The sequence below is a fragment of the Delphinapterus leucas genome, chromosome 6, assembly GCF_059928025.1.
Source record: "Delphinapterus leucas isolate spDelLeu-1000000601 "Yukka" chromosome 6, BTC_Dleu_Yukka2, whole genome shotgun sequence".
Taxonomy (NCBI): domain Eukaryota; kingdom Metazoa; phylum Chordata; class Mammalia; order Artiodactyla; family Monodontidae; genus Delphinapterus; species Delphinapterus leucas.
The window spans coordinates 41,303,350-41,308,803 of NC_143134.1; the positions used below are offsets into that span (position 1 = coordinate 41,303,350).

The 5,454-nt window shown below is 33.3% G+C and overlaps 1 pseudogene; it reads right to left on the minus strand.

The window, feature by feature from the left end:
- Positions 1 to 3,051: 3,051 nt before the first annotated feature.
- Positions 3,052 to 5,192, minus strand: LOC111166842 (large ribosomal subunit protein eL31 pseudogene; annotated as a pseudogene).
- Between the last annotated feature and the right edge of the window lie 262 nt (positions 5,193 to 5,454).

The window sequence follows — 5,454 nt, forward strand, 5'->3', positions numbered from 1 at the left end:
CACTCTAACAGGGAGAAACCTGGCTCCCACCGTCTGCCAAGCATTTACTTAACTGTCTAATCCAGTACACATGTATAGTACTTTCAGGATTGTTAACCCATATCCTCATGAGAAACAACCTTGTCTACTAGAGTACAGTGCTGATGTGCAGTTCTTTTGCCTTTTATGTCTTAAAGACACTACTCTTTTCCAAAGTGACTTAGGTCAGCATTTTCTCCTTCTGGTGAGGTTGTTTCATACATTTTTTTTTTTTACATCTTTATTGGAGTATAATTGCTTTATGTTTCATACATTTTTAACACAGATTATTTTGTCACATTTGGTATTCCATCCTGGTATCCTCTGACAACGTAAATGATTTTTTAAAATATTTTCATATATTAAGACTCACTCTTTATACTATAAAGCTCTATGTATTTTAACAAGTTCATAGAGTCATGTATCTGTCATTGCAATATCATATGGAGTAGTTTCACCAGCCTAAAAATTCCCTGTATTTTATGTATTCAGCCCTCTCTTACCCCCCTCCCCTCCAGGAAACCTGGCAACCACTGATCTATTTACTGTCTCTGTAGTTTTGTCTTTTCCAGAATGTCCTAGAAATAGAATCATATAATATATAGCCTTTTCAGGCTATTTCCTTTCACTTAGCAATAAGCATTTAAGATTCATCTATGCCTTTGCATAGCTCGATAACTTATTCTTTTTTATTGCTAAATAGTAGTCCGTTACTTGGATGTACTAGCTTGTTTATCCATTCCCTATTGAAGGACATCTTGGTTGTTTCCAATTTTTGTAAAGTATGAATAACGCCGCTACAAACATTCACATGCTGGTTTTTGTGTGGCTATAAATTTTCAAATCAATTAGGTAAATAACTAGGAGTGTGATTGCTGGAATTCATGGTTAGATTATGTTTGTCTTTGAAAGAAACTGCCAAGCTGTTTTCCAAAGTAGCTATTTTGAATTCTTACCAGCAATGAATGTGAGTTCCTGTTGCTCTACATCCTTGCCAGCAATTAATATGGTTTTTTAAATTTTGTTTTAGCCTTTTTAATAGATGTGTAGTTGTATCTCGTTGTTTTAAGTTGCAATTCCTAATTACAAATGATGTTGAACTGTTTTTCACATACTTTATTTACCAGCCGTATATCTTGGGTGAAGTTTCTGTTCAGATCTTTTGCCCTTTTTTAATTGTATTGTTTGTTCTCTTGTTGTTGAGATTTAGGAGTTCTTTGATTATTTTGGATATGAGTTCTTATCAGATATGTGTTTGCAAATATTTGTCACAATATTTTTTCAAAGTTTTGTCCTTTCATTATCTAAATAGTGTCTTTCATGGAGTGACAGTTTTGAATTTTAATAAAATTTACTTACCACTTTTTTTCTTTCATGGATTGTGCTTTTGATGTTGTATATAAAAATAAGGTCACATATATATTTTTCCATCTTCTAGAAGTTTTATGGCTTTGCATTTTACAGTTAGATCTATGATCTAAGTTGAGTAATTTTATTTTGTGAAACATGTGAAGTCTGTCTAATTTTACAGTTTTTACATATGGACATCTAATTTTTGTAGCACCATTTGTTGAGAAGATTATCTGTTCTCCAAACAATTGCCTTTGCTCATTTGTCAAAGATCACCTGACTATATTATGGCAGGCTGTTTCTAGGCTCTCTATTCTGTTGTATTGATCTATGTGTCTATTATTGTGAGAATAGAATGCTATCTTGATTGCTGTCTCTTATAATAAGACTTGATATCAGGTAGTGTCAGTCCTCCAGTTTTATTTTTCTTTTTCAATATTGTGTTGGTTATTCTAGGTCTTTTGCCTTTCCATACAAACTTTAGAACCAGTTTGTCAGTATCTACCAAATAATTTACAGAGATTTGGTTGGGATTATGTTGAATTATAGATAATTTGGTAAGAATTGGATTTTAACAATATTATGTCTTCCAATCCATGAACGTAGGATATATTTCCATTTATTTATATCTTCTTTGATTTCTTTCATCAATGCTGTATAGTTATCTGTACATAGAATCTTATAATATTTTGTTAGATTCATGTCTATTTCATTTCTTTGTCCTAGTATAAATGGTATTCTGTTTTTAATTTTAAATTTCTTATTTAATTTTAGTAAATTGTGTCTTTCAAGGAATTTGTTCATTTAACTAATTTGTCAAATTTATTGGCATACAGTTGTTCACAATTGTTTTTACTATTTTTTAAAATGTCTGTGGAATCTGGAATGATGTACTCTCTTTCATGAGTGAAATTTGTAAGTTGTATTTTCTCTCTTTTTTATTGATAAATCTAGATAGAGACTTGTATTTTATTAATCCTATCAAGAGACCTATTCTCAGTTTTGTTGATTTTCTATCATTTGTCTATTTTTTTATTTCACTATTTCTACTTTGCTTCTATTTTATTGTTTCGTTCCTTTTGCTTTAATTTCCTCTTCTTTTACTAGCTTCTTAAGATGAAAGTTTAGATCAGTGCTTTTAAATCTTTCTTTTGTCTTTTCTAGGTATTTCCCTTTAAGCATTGCTTTAGCTGCATTCCATAAAATTTTGATGTATTTTGCTTCCATTATCATTCAGCTCAAAATATTTTCTAATTTCCTTTGGAATTTCTTTTTTGATCCATGGGCTATTTAGAAGTTTGTTGGTAAGCTTCCAAATGTTTAGGGATCTTCCTGGTATCTTTTTGTTATTGACTTGTTGTGTGAAAGATCATACTTCATTTGTTCATACATCATTTGTATGTATGTACTTCATACATCCTTTGTTTTATTATTTTTAGAGAATATGCTTTGTATGAATTCAGTTCTTTAAAATGGATTGAGACCTTTCATGGCTCAGCAGCTGATCTATCTCATGTATATTCCACATACACTTGGAATATATGTGAATTCCACAGTTGTTAGGTGTAGTGTTCTATAAATGTCAATAAGTTTAAAATTGGCTAATAGTGTTGTTCAAGTCTTATATATATTTGTTAATTTTTAACTTTTTGTGGTTCTATAACTTTATTTGACAATCAGCAGTTAGTTCTCATCCACATTAAGTGTCTGTAGATTTTTGAAAGTGGTGACAGGTATATAGGTAACCAAGGTATAGAGCTCGTTTGGTGAATCTTCATGTTCATTACGTTTTCTGCACATGGGCATGAGATGGGACATTCCTTATTCCTTTGGCCCAGACTGCTTTGCTAAGTTTGGTGTCAATGCGTACATCTGGAGTTCTCATCTCCTTCATGGCAAATTTCAGGATTTCTTTGAGTGCCTGAGGGACACGTTTCTTGAAACCCACTCCATGGATGCTCTTGTAAATGTCGATAGTGTATTCTCTGGTCACCACCTCATTGATGGCAGACCGGCCCTTCTTCTTCTCTCCACCCTTCTTTGTGGGAGTCATTCTGCCGGGCTCTGGTTGGAAAACAATCTTTAATATATATGTTTTAATCAATTACTGGAAAAGAAATGCTAAAATCTCCAATTTTAATTGGAATTTGTCTTTTTCTCCTGTACCTCTGTCACTTTTTGCATTATTTTGAAGCTTTGTATTAGATGCATGCACATTTAGGATTATTATGTTTTCTTAATAAATTGTTTATTGCATCGTTATGAAATGCCTACCATTATCTCTGGTAATACTCCTTATCATGGATTCTACTTCTTGTGATATTAATGTAACCCCTACAATTTTCTTCTGATTAGTTGTTTGCATGGTATAATTTTCCCAATCTTTTATTTTTTAAGCTGTGTCTATACTTGAAGGCCATTTCTTGAAAGCAGCATATAATGTGTGTTTCCTACTTGTCTAGTTTGACAATCTTTACCTTTTAATTGTAGTTTTAGTCCACTCACAGTTGAAGTAATTATTGATATGTTTGAATTTAAGACCACCACTGCCTTGTCTGTTCTTTGTTCCTCTTTTCATCATTTCCTTCTTTTTAAATTAACCAAGGATTTGAAAAACTTATTCCATCTTAACTCATCCATTGGTTTTTAGCTATTTTAATGATTGCCATAGGGATTGCAGTATGTGTCCTTATATTACCATAGTCTTCCTTGAATTAATATTATACTTCTTTAAGTATAATATAAAAAACTTATAGCATATTTTAAATGATCTCTCCCATTCTTAGTACTATTATTGTCTTTCATTTTACCTCTGCATTTTTATAAACCCCACAGTACATTTTTATGTACTTTGAATAGTAAATTGTATTTTTAAAAAAGAAATGAAGGCTTCCCTGGTGGCACAGTGATTAAGAATCCGCCTGCCAATGCAGGGGACACAAATTCGAGCCCTGGTCCAGGAAAACCCCACATGTTGCTGAACAACTAAACCTGTGTGCCACAACTACTGAGCCTGTGCTCTAGAACTCATGAGCCACAACTGCTGAGCCCACGTGCCACACTACTGAAGCCCACATGCCTAGAGCCCATGCAAAAGGAGAAGCCACTGCAGTGAAGAGCAGCCCCCACTCACCGCAACTAGAAGAAAGCCCATGCACAGCAATGAAGACCCAATGCAGCCAAAAATAAATAAAGAAAAATAAAAAAAGAAATGAGAAAAATACTTTCTGTTTACCTGCATATACATACTTCCTGACATGCTTCATTTCTTCATTTTTGTTACTGTTTCTATCTGATATCATTTCCCTTCAGCACAAAGAGTTTTCTCTTATATTTCTTTCTGCTGGGGAAAATTCTCTTGGCAATTGTTTTTGTCATTTTTCCCTATTATTTTTAGAGAATATTTTCACTTGATATAGAATTCTAGGTCAACAGACTCTCTTTTTCCCTTTAGCACTTGAAAGATGTCTTGTCATTTTCTTCTGGCTTGTACTGCTATGGATGAGCTGTCTGCTCTCCTTCTTCTCATTGTTCCTCTTTAGAGAACATGTCTTTATTTTCTGGTTGCTTTTAAGATTTTTCTCTCTGTCTTTGGTTTTCAACAAGTTGAATATGATTTGCTTAGGATTTGTTAAGCTTCTTGGGTCTGTCTGCTGGTATTTTTCATCAAATTTGGAAAAAAAAATTAGTCATTATTTCTCCAAAATTATTTTGACTCCCATGCTTCCTCTCATTTTGGATCACCTGTCTTACATATGTGAGACCACTTGATACAGTTTTACCATCACTGGTACTTCTACTTTTTTCTTTTTCTCACCCAATCACTGAGGCTTGCTGCACTGGCTGCAAAAGCTTTCACAGTTAGAGTCAGGACCTAAAACACTGGAAAAGGTAACACATAGATTTGGAGTCTCATCAACGTATAAGTAACCCCAGATGTTTTTATGAGGGTAAGCTATTGTGCAGAAGGATGAAGATGAGCTGAAGCTATTTTAGAGAGGAGGTAGAAAGAGAAAAGGCAGGGAGTAAAGGAAAAGACCCCATGATTAGCAAAGATAAGCTTTGAGGATGTCACAAATTGGCTTC